Source organism: Fukomys damarensis, unplaced genomic scaffold (genome assembly GCF_012274545.1).
Source record: "Fukomys damarensis isolate Sample0158 unplaced genomic scaffold, DMR_v1.0_HiC HiC_scaffold_14, whole genome shotgun sequence".
Lineage (NCBI taxonomy): Eukaryota > Metazoa > Chordata > Mammalia > Rodentia > Bathyergidae > Fukomys > Fukomys damarensis.
This window is the reverse complement of record NW_022900926.1, coordinates 7,636,328-7,652,343: the sequence shown is the minus strand read 5'-3', so window position 1 is coordinate 7,652,343 and position 16,016 is coordinate 7,636,328.

Genomic DNA, 16,016 nt, shown 5'->3' with positions numbered 1-16,016 from the left:
TAGAGAGATATGAGCTGGATATGGTAATAATGTTAGTGGGCAGCTGGCTGGAATTTTCACTGTGCAAGGGCTTGTGGTGAAGGAGAGGCAGGAGAGCCTCTAAATCAGAGCCAGTTCCTGAGTAGTTGCTAAGAGCAAAGCTGAATAAAGCCAAAATAAATGTAAAGATTTCACAATTAAAATTTTTCTTTGTGTTATGTACTTCAAAAAAAAAAAGTGTAACCATCCTGAGTGATGAAAATAGAGGTCACTGTTCCTCTGCACAGAAAGAGTGGAGATTCCTTTTGTACTCATGGTGCCTGAAGAGCATAGAGACCATTAGATCCCTGAGGCCTTGGTCTCCTTCACAGAAGCCCAGATCGGCTTTGGATGTGATTAATGACCTGACCACTGTTATGAAGGGCTGCTGTTTCCTAATAGCGATAGCGACGGGTTGACCCAAGCAGACAGGACAGCGTGAACCTAGTAGAATCTATGAGGATTTGCATCACCTGCCCTGGCCTCTGACCTAGAACAGGCATTAAGTGCTTTTCTTTCTTTTTTTTAATGCACACCATGATATACATTAGATTCTCAGGACTTACTCTTCTTGTAATTAAGTTTGTACCTTTGGGCCAACTGCTTCTGGCAATCACTGTGCTACTCTGTGCTTTTATGAGTTCAACACTTTTTCAGATTCCGCGTACAAGTGAGGTCACGGAGTATTTGTCATATTTGTCTGCTGTCTTAGCACAATGCCCAACTTTGTTCATGTTGTCCCAAATGGTAGGGTTCCTGTTTTATGGCTGAGTCATATTCTCTTGCATAACTTCACGTTTTCTTCCTTTGTCCATCAATGGTCACATAGGTTTTTTTGGATACCGTGGCTAAATGCAAATAATGCTACAATGACTATGGGAATGAAGATATATCTTCATGAATCTAACTTCATTTCCTTTGTATTTATGACTACAAATGGGACTGCTGGATCATGCAGTAATTCTATTTTATGTTTTTGAGAAATTTCCACTGTATTTTTTCCTAATCTACCTGCATACTAATCTACATTTCCATCAACATATGCAAGGGTCCCTTTTCTCCACATTCTTGCCAACATTTTTCTTTTCTTTAACAGTGGGAAAAATTTATTGAGGGAAAGAAAGCTTCTGTCTAAGAGAGACAGAAGGAGGACTGGAAAATACGTTGCACACCCACTCCACTTTTCAAAGATGTTTTATACAGCAAAGCCATGTGGTGAGGCAGGTACAAAGTGGCCAAAACTATAAGACCCAATAGAAAATTACAAGGTGGTCATGAGGTGGGGCAAAGCCGTGACCAACCAATAAGATTATGAGTACAGCCACCAAGGTAATATTGATTAAATGGGGGTCAAATGAGGGAGTAAGTCTGTAGCAAGTGTACAAGGATTTTCAGTAAGAGTGGGGGTCAGGGATATATTTCCTGGAAAGGCTGATCTAAAACTTTGCCCCCCCAACCAGGTGATTGATACCTATTTAGAATATCAATCACTGCTATTCATCCTCAAGGGAAGCACAGGGGTGTAGTAATTTCTCCCCTTTTAAAATGCTGCCTTCAGTGAATGTGTCTTGATTGTCCTCATGTTGGCTCCTTGCTGTGTTGGCTCCTTGAGGGCTGGCTCCTTGAGGCTGGCCCTGTCTACCTGCCTACAAGATATCAAGTTAACTTACCTATCTGCAATTTTCCCCCCTCTGAAGAAATACTCCTAACTGCTGTGAGGGGTCACAGGGCAAAGACAGCTCTTGCTACTTCCAGCTGAAGAGGGTCCTAGTTGTGATCAGCAGTTAGTTACTCTACAGAGGGTCTATCTAAAGGCCTTCAGTAGGGGCCGGGCACTGTCATCTTGGTGTGCCAACATTTTTTTATCCCAGTCTTTCCAGTCATTCTCATAGGAACGAGCTGACATATCACTGTGGTTTGGATTTGCATTTCCCTAATTAGCAATGTTTTATATGGCTGCTGACCATTTTTATGATTTCTTGGGAAAATCATTTCCAAAAGTCCTTTGCCCAGTGTAAAATCAGATTATTTGTTGTTTTACTATTATGTTGTACCGGTTCCTCATATGGTCTGGAAATGACCCCTTATCTGACACATGGTTTATTGATGTTTTCTCTCATTGTATGGATTACCTTTTCATTTGTTGATTGCTTCCCTTGGGACCCAGAAGCTTTTTAGTCCGCACCGTGTATTTTTGCTTTTGTTCCAACATGGAGTGTCTATCTCTCACTTCTGATTCTGATCACCTCCTTAACAATTTGGGCCCCATATTTTATCAGCAGCTCTTTTGCTTTTGTGGTCTACTTCTTCCTCCCATCTACTGGCTCACACAAAGTTCACTTTTCTGTGCCAAATTCCCACTTTTACAATTTCGGATTGGATTTTCCCTGCTTACTTTCTGGTCAAGTGACACCGATGTCTGTAGTGGAGGTGACATCCAGGCTCTCAGAACTCTCAGGACAATGGAATGGTCTATGGAGGCAAAGCCACTACTGTAATTGCCTCTTCAAATTCATGCCTCGATATTTAGCAGTGGACATTTAAATCACTAGTGTCTTCAGGAATTTCCCTTCTGAAGCAGTTGTACCAGTTCTTTCTGAATTTCTACATCCCTGAATTGGGCATATTGCAGAGTAGAAATGAATCATTGTAGGACAACCAGCTCTTTTCTCATTATTGGTATTCATGACATTTAAAAACACCTACCCCCCAAAACAACAAAACCTTCCAGGTCACAGAGTATTGGGGAAAAATGGCATAAGTTTACTGCTAAGACTTTTATTGAGTGCTCAAATTATGATGGAAGCTTGTAAAAACTTTTTAATGTATTACTTGAATATAACTAGAGATTACTTAATCTAAAAAAGTGAAAGTGCAAATAAATATTTTTGCATATTGGTGGTAAAAGCCAGGTTAAACTTAAACTATAGTGCGTATGTCTATTATCTAGTTGATATATACATTAGCTTTTTATTCAAAAATTTCATGATATTATTTAAAAGTACTCCAGGAAGAAAAGTATATAAAGTAGAAGAGTTGTAAAAATATATGTTTATTATCTGTTATTTGTCTACTTATTGTTAAAATGTGACTTTTGTTTTGATGGTAGAAGAGTTTACATTTCCCAACATTAGTTTTTGTCTTTTTCCAAAGAGTAATTAGTGCTTCAATGTAATTTCTCACTTCACTTTGAGAAGGTCTGTTTTCCTTTGGCTCTGTTCTTCTTTGACCTTCATAGCAGCCCTCCCATTCTTAATGATTTTTTGCTCATTCTAAATCAGGCTCATCTGATATACAGTATCAGTTCTTTCCTGCAGGCCACATAAGTATGCTCATTAAAATTATTTGACTAATATACGTTTCATCTTCTATAACACAAGCTCCAACAGCAGGGACCATTTAGTTCTCTGTATTCTGGGCTCAGCATAGTGCCACAACACATTTTTTTCCAATATAGAAAGGAGGAATAAATAGAATAATTGAAATATATCATATTTCTGTTAAAGAGCTATTGTATTTTCAGGATGTCTACCTTTTCATGTCATGGTGAATTAGGGACTGGGTGCAAGAACATATAATCTATGCCAAAATGGGGCGGAATTTCTGAAAAACATGGTCAAGATGTATGGGAACTGCCCCAAAAGGCAGAAGAGCTGTGAGAGCAAAGAAAGAAGTATACAGGGCTGGGGATGTAGCTCAGTGGTGCCGACGCCTTCCTTGCAAGCATAAGGTCTTGAGTTCGATCCCTGGAGCAGAGATAGAGGGAGGGGGGGAGTGGGGAGGGGAGAGAGACGGAGGTACATAGACACAAGATTACACTAAATGCCATCGCTTAGTAACTTCTGGACAGAAGGTTGTCTTCAATTACTGTAAGAGAGGAGAAACTCCACAGCACGAGGCAGGAGAAAAGGATTTATATACTAAGCTAGACCAAGGTGGACCAAGACCAACCAGAATGTACTTGGCCTTTCCGAAAAACTATTAACATGTTCAAGTTATAAAACAGTCCAGGATAAGATCCTAATAAGATTACTGTCATTTAGAAATGAGAAGAAAGGAGCTAAAGGTGTAGGGAAGGTGGGATGGGTAGGGGAAGGGTAATAAGGGAAAAGAAAAAAAATGTGAGATAATGAAAAGATGAAAATAAAGTGTTTGTAGATGGGGAGGGAAGGAGGGAGTGAAGGGAGGACAGGGGTAAGGGGAAAAAATGAGAATCAAGACTTGTCATGTAGAGGTACAAGATCCCAACAATGAATGTAACTGTACTGTATCCCTGAAATGTACCAATAAACTCAATTAAAGCTGGGGGGAAAAAAAACAAACAGTCCAGGTACCAATGGCCAGTAGAGCAAGCTTGGCTGCTTACCTAATGACTTTATATGACAGAGTTTGCAATTTGTGTCCAGCTCGGTGCCAAGCAGAATGGTGGCTACAACGGAGATGGCTGTAGTTGTAGTCACCACGAGCTGGATGCCAACAGGCGGAGACAGGTGCTCATGGAAAATGGAACAGAGAATAACAGGCTTGCAGTTATAGTTATCTTTCCTCATTAAGCCTGTGAAGGAAAGAAGGATATAGAGGATGAGACCAAACGAGGGGCTTTGATCCCAGATTTTAGTGAGAACTTTCAAAAGCCAGTCACAAGCCAGGGAGGCTCCTACTTGCTGGCCTGAATGGCCTAGAAAGGACAGAAATCTTGGTTTCTCTTTCCACAAAATTGCCTCTGGATCTTGGATCTTATCGTTCCAGATAGAAAAGACCAGTGAAGGGTTTGCAGGCATCAGGAGAGTAGGTGGGCAAAAGATTATGAGCAGCCACATGGGGCAGAGCTTTTGCTACAAAACCTGGATGTTAGGGATGGGGAGCCAATGTCACGGTTGGGAACTAAACTGAGAGCAGGCATGTTCTAGTGCCGGGGAAGAACCTCAGGTCACTTTAGAGAACAGAACACTACTTGGTCTGTGTTTTTCATAAGCTTTTAAAAGTATATGTGGTTACATTTAATCATTTATAAGAGGAAAATAATGAAACTTTCTAACATTTAAATTCTAGGAAACTATATTTTCTTTTTTCTATCTTAAAGAAATCTGAAGACTTTCTTTTCATAGATGGGATTTTCTATGAGTAGGACTCTGATGTGTTTACTGGTTTAAGTCAGCAATTACCTGTAATACCTCCGCAGCACTGTTTTCAATTACGGTCTCTATTTATTCTTTCACTCAATAACTATTTACGGATTTCCTTTTATGTCTCAAGCCTGGGTCAAGAGCATTCCAAATGTAGGGCAGAGAAGATTCAAAGGACTTGGGGCAGGCGACAGACTGCTCAGAGAAGAGTAAGGGTCCCATACAGCTGAAGTCCACTAAGCAGGGTGGTGTGGAGCAGGCGGTGCAGAATCAAGGCCAAATCACTCACAGCTCTTATCTGCACATGCTGCAAAGCCCCTGTGTGGTTTATATCAGGACAGCAATATGACTTGAGCTATGTTTTTAGGAGATTTTGAATCCAAAGAGGAGAATGTATTCCCCTTAGAATAAAAAGCAGCAACAAAATTCAACTGCAAAGCTACTGCAGAGAGGAATTAAGTATAATCCCTGGATTTTTGTTGTAAACATGGGAAAGGACTGAAATGTTTTGCAAACTTTGGGGACATGGATATAGAGTAAGAGGGGAAATCCGAGGGCTGTTTTGGATGGTTAGCTCTCTTTGAGACATCTATTTCATTGCCAAGTAGAAACATTTAGTAGGTGGTTGATTATATGAGATAAAGGATTGAGCAAAAGTCCAAATAGAAGATATGAATTTCTTCTATTCCAGGTGGGTTCACTTGGTCAGTGACCATAAAGAAAATTTGCTATTTAAGGAGCTCACCTCTTTAAGGAGCTAGTGACAAATCTACATCATCTCAAGCCCAGAGACTTGGAGAAAGCAACATTTCAAAGCCGGGCAGGTCAACCATGTGGGTTCAATATGTCAAATATTATCAAGAAGTCAAGGGAGAAAAGATAAAAAATTAACTGTTAGATTTGGTGACCAACGTCCATGACAAGATTGATTTGAGTGTAGCACTGGGAATGAAAACCAAGGGGCATGTTCAAGAGAAGATGAAGTATGACCAAAAAAGTATAATTAGGGGTTTTAGCAGAGCTTTGTGACAAAAGGCTGAAGAGAAAATAACTAGATGAAGTTGTGAAGATGAGAGAGTTGTTTTAGTGTCATGTTTGGAAATATTCCAACAGATTTCTATGTCAATGAGAAAGATTCTGTAGAGAAGGGAAAGAAATCATAATGGAGGAGAGAAAAAGACAGCAGAAGCGTAAAGACCTCCAGCATGTGAGCGGGGCAGGGAAGCAGTGCATGGAGGAGGGAGAGTCGGCTCACGATGAGAAGGACACAGAATGAAGTCAGAGTAGGAGGTCCTGGATTATATGGTGGAAAAATCGTCAAATTAGCCTCCTAGTTCTGTTTTTCAGGTAAATTAAAATGCAAAATCGAGCAAACAGAGGAGAGTGTCGGGGTGGAACGCGGTGCACTGGTACTCGGAGGAAGTATAGAGTTCCGCCACAGGGGAAGACAAAGACTGGAACACAGTCCCGCCTGCTAGGCATTCATCCGGTCTCCGGCCTCGCGCTTACGGCAGCCGCAGTACCCGCTCTACTCTGCAGCTGCCTTGTGATTGGCTGTTGCACTCCCAGCTGGAAGTTCAACAGAGTTACCACCTCATAGCCGAAGCCTTGGCCTGGAGAAGAGATGTGGGAGTGAAAACGCCCCCCTTCAACTCCTTGGGCAAAATGGAGGCACCGTCTCTAAGGCTCCTCAGAAATTCCCATCAGAAAATCGGGGCTTTTCTTTCCTTCCTTCCGTGCTTCACTTTTCTTAGTTCCCCACTCCTCATCCTTGGGTCATGTGCCAAAGTAAGTGTGGCTCAGACTCTGCTTTTGGGGCAACTCAAGCAGGGTCACCAGCTACCAGAGAGATGCACACTCTGATGCCTTCTCTGGGTGGGCCTGTGCCTAGCATTATGCTGACTCTTTCACCGCTTTTCTTTCACTTCCTTTTCTGACCAGCCTTCTGACATTGAAGGAAGTTGGCTGAGTTTGCAGACAGATCCACGTCGTTTGAAAACAGAGGCCTGCTCTGGGTGAGGGAATGTTTCCTGTCCATTGAGGAACCAGGCAACTATTCTCTGCACCGAACCGCATAACCCAGCAAGCCCAGCAAGCCAGGAAATAAAAGATAACATTGAAAAATTAGGCTTGACATCCCATCCATTCATTTTTACGGCGCAAAGGATAAATGGATAATGCTGACCGTAAGGGAGAGGAAAGTATGCTGTGGCCACCTGAATTGTCTCTCACCCTTCCTTCCTCCCCGGAGCCCACCTCTCTCTCTCCCTGGGACGGCCTTCTGCTGTTCTTGGCCTTCTCCTCTCAAGCAGTTCCAGAGAGCAGGTCAGCAGAGAGTAGGAGAAGTGCTTGTTGGCCGACAAGCCTTTCAGGTGGTTGGCTCCAACCTGGACAACTGGGACGGGTTCCTCAGAACGACTGTCCTGGTTCCTTTCCCAAGCAGCTGGGCTCTTTGGACTACCCATCTGGGGGAATAGAGAGGAAGCATTCAGACCAAAGGGGAGCACCACGGAACGCTGTCAGGTGGAGACTCATGGGCCCAGCGGCCAAGAGACCATGGTCCCTCTCCAGGGCTCAGCCGGCTCCTTCCATGCCTTGAATCTGCCTACAAAGGGACAAAATGTCTCCTTAGCCAGCAGGTCTGCTTCAGGATTCTTAGAAAAGCATCTGTATCTTTCATAAAGCATTATAGGGAACATCCAGAACATTCACAACGTGTTCATAAATATAAATCTTTAAATAAAATTATTTTTCCCCCTCGGATGAAATGAATTTGTTGAAAAAAGAAGCATTTGGCATTCCTCAAACAGCTTTGGATCATGTGCTGTTTAAGTAACTGTCAGTTCACTGCTGGGTTCATTGACACTTGGTTCTTTAATGGTGCTTACAGTGAATAATGCTGTCTGCACAGAAAGGGTAAAGAAAACAGGCCCATGAAATTCACACCATGGTCTGGCGGATGGTGAGAATGAGTATTTCTGATATGCTTATTAAGTCTGAAGCCTAAATTCTCTTCCCATGCAATCAACAAGAAGTCAAAATAATTATTACATCCAAATGCTATGTGTACAGGTTCAGTCTATTTTCATAAAACGAAAAAAAAAATTCAACAGATGGTTAGAAAGAGTAGTTGAAGACATCAAAAACAGCTGAATAAACTTTCCATAGTCTGGGGAGATTGAGCTGGTGAAAGAGAACGAGACAGAAGTAAGCTTACTTTCTAACTAGTGTACATGAGAGGTTCATTGAGGAATGTTAAGAAGAACATTTCAATATACATTCACTATTTTAATATAATTCAAATATATATAATGAGATAAATATACATATTATGGATATTTAATCACATACATAATCATAATTATAATAAATCACTTTTCATAGTCATTATCTTGTGTAAACAATAATTTAATGGCATGTTAAACACTGTTGTTTTATTAGCCTTATCATAGGGAAAGATAATATCTAAGGAGGGATATTTCTGTGTTCAAGATTATCCAACAAAAATTATGTCTTCATTGGATGCTACCAGCAATTTCTATTTATTAAAGTTCTATGGAAAATTGAATCAGGGTGAAATTTTCCTGGAAATTACAAGCTTGAAAAAGCAGAATAGCACAAGTGGCCCATCGAGCACCCTGAAATGGGTTTCAGAAATATGGGTCTCATCCTTGTTCAATTATTAATTTCTTTTTGTGAACCTAGACAAAACTGATTAACTTTCTAGGCCTAGGTTTCATCAACTCTAAAATGAACGGATTAAAATACATAATATCTCATTTTCTTCAGGTCTAACATTTAATGATCCTAACACAGACAGTAGGGTTGTCTACCTCTTATTCACACAGTGCTGAGAAGCTTAACTGAACAATACCATTTCTCTTCCTAATCTTTTACTTCCCATTTCTCTTCCTCTATCCCAAATGTCTTCACAACCACAATTGTTATAAGGAATGGTAGTGGAGCAAGGACCCATTGTTGGCTGTTAACACTTTGAGATTAGTTTTAATCAGCAATTGCACAAAGAAAACAAATTCAGTAAGAGTCATGTCTGCGGCATGCTCTGCCCATGAATGTCTGAAGAGCTCAGAGCACCGTGAGGGGTCAGAATGAGCACCTGTCACCTGGAAGATCAAACCAACAGGAAGACGAGGAAAGCAAATGCATGTTTCTCCATTTGTTGTCTGTAGCAACCACCATCACCATCACCAGACCTTTCAACCACAGGGGACACTTGTAGGAGGCCTCTGATATCCATGCTTGCTTTTATACTCTTGTTCCTGTCACTAAGCTCTTTGTTAAATAAAAAGAAAGAATATCTTAACTGGTGCTAAGCAATCTTCCATTTGTGTTCCCATTATCTTTCACGAAGGATTAATACTCTCACCGGAAGTAGCATAGTTGAAATTGCTATTAGTATTAAAAGTCTAATGTTGCCTACAACCCATGAATAATTGCATTTGGTAAAAAAATCTAATATTCCAATCATTGCATTTATTCATTTATCATTAAAATTGATTCTTAATTATCATTGCCATTGAAGAACATTTGCCTCATTCTATTATTGGTCCTGCTTCTGGCCCTAATCTTCATTGTGTAAGGTCCAGTTTCATTCCACAGGTTTACTGAGTCATGTTGGTTGGTGTGTTACAGAGTCCAGATTTGTCAATTCTTACACATTCTTATTCAAGGATAATACCTTGTGGGGTTTTTTTTCAGCTTTAATTGAGTTTTTTGGTACATTTTAGGTATACAGTACAGTTACATTCATTGCTGGAATCTTGTACCTCTACATGACAGGTCTTGATTCTCATTTTTCCCCTTACCTCTGCCCTCCCTTCATCCCCTCCTCCCCTCCCCATCTACATACACTTTATTTCCATCTTTTCATTATCTCACATTTTTTTTCTTTTTCCCTTATTACCCTTCCCCTACCCATCCCACCTTCCCTACACCTTTAGCCCCTTTCTTCCATTTCACAATGTCAGTAATCTTATTAGGATCTTCTGTATTATTGCAGTTTATTCACACCAGAGAAACTATTCAGTATTTACACATGTGTGACTTATTTATTTCACTTAGGCGTATATCTTCAATATGTATCCATTTTCCTATGAATGAATCTATTTTCTCGTTCTTTATGGCTGAGTAATATTCCATTTTATAGAAAAACCACATCTTCTTTATCCAGTTTCCAATGGATGGGCAAATGGGCTGTTTCCAAGATGTAGCTATTACAAACTGTGCCGCTATAAATATGGGTGCACATACTTCTCTGTGATATGATTCTTTTAGTTCTCTTGGAAAGATACCCAGCAGAGGGATGGCTGGGTCAAATGGAACCTCCAGTCCAAGCCCTTTGAGGTATCTCCATATTGATTTCCACAGTGGCTGCACCAGTCTGCACTCCCACCAACAATGGAGAAGGGTTCCTTTCTCCCCACAACCCCACCAACATTTGTTACCTTGAGGTTTTAAGCATTGCTTTTAGGTCAAAATTCTTAAATAAAGGCCATTCTTTTCTTTTTGTTATGAAAAAAACTATTTTTTAAATCTCTCATGAGGTGATAATGGTTATTGTTTACAGTCATTTAAATTTTTTTTCTTTCTTTATAAGTCCAATATATAAAACTTTAGGTTCATTAGAAAAAGGAAAAACATCAGGAAGGCACAGGGAGGGCATGTGAAGAGGGGGTGATTTTGTTTATATTAGAATTCGCTAAAAGTTTCACTTATACAACAATCTGTTATTTAATTTACAGGAAGCTGATTTAATACTTTTCCAAAATTCATTTACTGCACAAAATGATTGTTTTTAACATTTTGAGATGGCATGGTTTTAAGTATAAATATTAATAACAACAAAAATTTTTTTGCCACATAATACACCAAAAATTACAATAAATCCTTATGCTCAAATAACATAACCACTGAGAAGGGAATCACAGGCTTTTCCATGGGAATAAAGAAATGGATTAAGTCCAGCTGTGTTTCTTTCTAATTTTAACATATTTATTCCTCCCCTATATTCCACCAAATCTGTTTAATTAGCACATTACTTGGCAGTTTGTTATCTGGTATGAACATTTGTTAATTCTTACTAGATTCCATATGTAAAATTCTAAGTGATAGATCAAATGTGTTAATTATATGAAAATGTATACAAATCTAGTTTATTTTCTCCACTCTCACTGTCCTTTACGAGTATACAAGTATCGGGAGAAAGATTTCTACAAATCGTTTTGGAGATAAAATTGTTAATGCTCTGTGTGACACAGGGGAAGTTCCTAGCCCTGTAAGAGCGGTCCTCCCATCTACTCATCATGTTTTTGAATGGACAAGAAATAGCAAGTTGAGCCCATATCTGATGTGGATTCAGAGTCTTGCAATGCTCCTCCTCCTACAGTACCCTCACCCAGCCCTTCCTAGGAACCTGGCTGCCACCTAGTGCGAAAGAGCCCCCACCCCAAGCTTTCCCCATGCGCCCTTTGCCTTCTGTTTCTCTCCAAAGCCTCCCACGGAGGTCCAGGGCCGGCATCTCTGTTGACCCAGTGGCAAAGCTAACCCTGGCCATGTGCAGTGAAAAAATTTGCTAATTTACAAGATAACTTGCTATTCTGAGTGCTCACCCTGGCACCTCTCTTTTCCTGTTTTTCCAGACCAACTGGGAAAGAGATATATACAGTATTACCAAGCCAAACTATTATGGAGGTTGCAAAATTTTATTTCCTGCGAAGAACTAAAGTTTAATTAGCTAAAAAGGAAGTGAATATGCGAATGATAAGTAGAAGCTGCTCTCTGTCTGTCTAGCAAGATTATCCTCAGTACTTCTGAACTTTATTATCCAAACAACGAGGGGACAGCATGACTTGGCGCCTCTAGGAATCTCACACTCATTACTGCTCCTGCGAAGCTGCGAACTTCTGTTGGGCTCTTCCAGTGGCTCAGGCTAAGGAGAAGAAAACCTCCAAAGGTTTGTAACTTGGAGGAAGTTCAGATGCGCTTCCAGAATTTGGCTGCTTCTCCAGAGCTTATCCAAACTATCTCAACCTTTTAAGTCTTCAGAGTTGGCCTGGAAATTTCTGTTTTTCTTCTTGCTTGACCAGGCTTGTAACTACATAAGGATGGTGTTTTATAAAGATTTGGGCTCCAAGGAAGGAAGGAGGCAGTAAAAATGAGCAAGATGCCCATTCCCCAAGATGAATGGAATCACCATGCATCACAAACATATACTAATAAAAGTAAAGAGAATAATGAATAAGAAATTAATGTACACAGTAATATTCAGCATAAAGGGTACATCTGAGTCAAGGAAATGGATCCACCTTGAGACAATAAGGCTAAGTGAGATCAGATCAAGTAGTTTCTCTAATATGATGAAGCCAAAATATAACTAATTTACAGAGCAAAATAAAAGACAAATTATAAAAAACAGGGAGGTGGACTCTGTGGAGATAGGATGGGGATTAGGAGAAAGGAGAGTAGGGGGCATAAAAATGCTGAAGATTTGTTATGCACAGGCACCAGTTCTACAAAATGAACGTAATTATGGTGCACCCCTAATATACACTAAGAAAGGTGTATTAAAAAGGATTTTTGGCACCACTGGTTCTGAGGCTGCCTACAAACTGCAGACAAAAAATTAACAAAGAAAAAATAGACTTTCATATTTGGAACATCTGTAAACATTTGGATTTGGGAAAACTTTTTTTTTTCTTTTTTTTTTTAACTCTGAGCTGCTTTACTGATCCCTCTTCAAGAATGTGATGAGCTACAAAGTATGATAAACAAGTTTCAGTGTGTCAGGGCTGACTGATTTTCTTGGATGTAGATCTTCCGGCTACGAAACAGGGAAAAGGGAAAATCCCAGGTAAATCAGAACGAATTAGTCTCTATCCTGTAGACATTTCAACAGCAGACCAAATTCTGGTTAAAGTTCACAGCAGAGTCTAATGAGTTATAATTCTATTAAGTGTATCTTAGTTTTTAGGGTTATCTGTGTTAATTATTATATAATTAGAGCTTTGGTCTTAATCAGCCTTTTTGAGATAACCTTTGTTCTAACTAACCCTGGGCTATGAGAAAAAGCCATTTGCTTTACAAGGGTCAGCAGTAAAGGCTTTATCTTACACCAAACATGCAAAGATGTTTGAGAAAACAGTACGAATAAAAATTATTGACTTTTCCTCTATGTCAAGACCATTAACTAAAATTTTGCCTTGAAAAAGATTTTTAAAATATTAAGTAACTATTCTATGGAATATTTTATAGTATTCTGAGCTAAAATATATCTACTAAGGATCCTGAGAATTATGAATAGATCATTATCACTGCAGTTTTAATTTGCCCCAAAGTGATATCGTTTGAGTATTTTCTTAGAACATGCAATTTTTGAAACTTCATCCTTCATTAGTTTATATCCTGGTTCTATCAAATGAAACCATGGAACTTCTTTTAAGCCATCGTCAATGAAACCCCTACATTCTCTACTCCAACTTTCCAGCTCGTTTTTCCACAGATAAGTCAACTTCCTGTCCTGGGACAGAAAGGGCTCCATGATCACATAATTTGCTGTCTTTATCAAGATACATTAAAAGTGAAGACAATGCTGTTAATCATTAAACTGGAATGACAGACAGACATCTAGAGCATTCAGAGCATTTGCTACATGTGGGTGCTCAGTGTATAGTTATAAAGTGGGAAGTCTACCCGAGATGGGCTGCAATGTGCGTAGGTGACGCGGTTCAAATTTGGTTTGAATTCCCAAATGCATCTTTATTTAATACAGCGTTCTTCGCCCTCCTCCTTCCCTTTCCCACACCTCCCACATACATTTCTTTCGCTTCCTTCTGTGCTTTCTCAGTTTCAATCCCCCTCTGAACCCCCTGTGGACCGAAACCAGTGCTTTTGCAGTGAGCTGTACGCCCAGTTCTTTTCTGTTTGGAGACAAGGTCTTGCTAAGGGACCTATCGCCCAGACTGGGCTCCAGCTTTGGAATCCTCCTGCCTCTGTCTCCCAGAGTGCTGGGACTGCAAGGGCGTGACATCATGCCCAGCTCTCAATTCTCTCGCTAGCTTGACCCCTGCACTTGGCCCGTCTTCTCAGGAAGACAGGTGCTCCACAGCTCCCTCGGTGATCTGGCCTCTGCTCCTCTCCCTCCTGAGTTTTTATCGTCTCACTCCCTCCTTGCTGTCTGTGTGTTCTGCTTTGCAATTACAGAAGCTGACTGCGGTTGTGGTACAGTGGAACAACTGTTCTGTCAGAATGGTAATATTTTCCCCTTAGATAATCCGTGGTTTATCTGGACATCACTTATTTTTTAAATATCTGGTAAATAACTAGTTATTTTTTTCCTTTCAAGTTCAATATTTTTTTGGGGAAAAAGTCAGACAAACTCTGGTTTTGAAACAGTTTTCTTCCCCTCTCTTTGCGAGAGAATTATAACCCAGAGTCCTGCGAATTTAAGGTAAACCTGGCCCTTTTCTCCATGGAAACTTGTGGCTCACCCATCGTCACAAGTCAGGTTGGGCTGCTTCACTTTCAAAACTCCCTCAGCAGGGACATAAATTAGACATCTTCTAAGGGTTCTGTAATCTAGAAATAATGCCTCAAAATAAATCCTCAATAAAAGAAAAAATCAATATGCCATGCCAGAATTCTTCAAAGTAGTATGCAAGCATTTGAACAGGAATTCCTTTCTAATTTCCATATAATGATTCACAGTTCCGTGAGATATGGCACAGTTTTTGCTAGCATCAAACACATGACTAAGAGTCCCCCCATCTCTGTCTCTCTCTCTCACTCTCTCCCCCTTCCCTCTCCAAAAGCACAAGATAAGGCAAGTTCCCAGGCTCTTTGTCCAGTTTTCCCTTTATAACATTCATTTTTACGATGCTTCCCCACCTGAGTTATCTGTGGAGATGGCAGGGACTATCCTCTTTTGTGTATCCCCAGCGGTCACCTCCACCCAAGCGGCGCCCAGTACCAGTCCTTCAGCTTCCAGATGCTCACAGCTGCAGATCCACTCGCTTCTCTGCATTTCCCACCATCACCTTACAGCACAGTTTTCTAAACTCCCCGACATCTGTTACCGTGTGGCCTTCTCGCTTGATGCCATCGCCCTGTTTCTTCCATTCTTGGGATTTTGCCATCATCTCAGTCTGCGGCTTTATTAAGATAACTAAATACACGCATGTTAAGTCATCATTTTAACTGAAAGTTTCATTTGAACCTCTCCAGTTCTTGATTTTTACTCTCCGAATTGAGAGTTGGATAGATTTTCCTCTAAGATCCCTTCCAAATATTCTAAGATTGTGAAGGCTAAACATGCTTCACAAATAAAAGAAAATAACACAAAAGCAATTAAATTTACCTCAAAATTGTTATTTGCTCCCTGAACCCCATATCACAGTGCCTATGGAGTAAAGGTTCAGTCTATCGTTAAGAGCCCTAAATAGCGAATTAATCTCAGATTTTTTGAAAAAACAAAAACCAAGGGAAAAGCAGGAGGAGGAGGAGGAGAAATAGAAGGAGGAAGGAGAGAAGCAGGAGGTGCAGGTAGTGCAAGAAAAGGGGAAGGGCGGAAGCGCTGAAACAGAAAAAAAACTTTCATTTGTAACTTATTTGCAATGTTAGATTCTCTAACAAAATGCTAACCTGTTACTGTCTTAGAACTGCTTTGCTATGCATTGGACTTGAAAAATTTTGCGTGTTAAATGCTTTTGTGCCAGCTGATGGGCTTTAGGGGAACTGGTTGAATCGTGAGGGCCCTAACGCCATCAAGTGGATGAATGCAGTAATGAGGTCATAGCGGGCATGATGGGGAAGCCACGGGAACAGGAAGTAGGACTGAGGGGAAGACAGTGGACTTTG